The sequence below is a fragment of the Branchiostoma floridae genome, chromosome 5 (genome assembly GCF_000003815.2).
Source record: "Branchiostoma floridae strain S238N-H82 chromosome 5, Bfl_VNyyK, whole genome shotgun sequence".
Lineage (NCBI taxonomy): Eukaryota > Metazoa > Chordata > Leptocardii > Amphioxiformes > Branchiostomatidae > Branchiostoma > Branchiostoma floridae.
This window is the reverse complement of record NC_049983.1, coordinates 23,659,379-23,659,650: the sequence shown is the minus strand read 5'-3', so window position 1 is coordinate 23,659,650 and position 272 is coordinate 23,659,379.

Here is a 272-nt window from a genome sequence, read left to right as displayed (position 1 = left end):
AACCCAAAGGGTATAAGGGAAGTACAATGTTCAGGGTACTAGGTTAAAAACTGTTTACTAGCTAGGGCACCATTCATATACAAACCACCTTATGTTTAGCAGGCTAAACGCGGAACCCTTCGTTATCTAGTTACCTCCATGAAAAATGGAGGTATAGTTTTGAGTGTGTCTGTGTGTGTGTGTGTGTTTGTCTGTGTGTGTGTGTGTGTGTCTGTATGTGTGTTTGTGTTTCCGCGATATTTGTGGACATCATAACTTGAGAATTTGGTTAT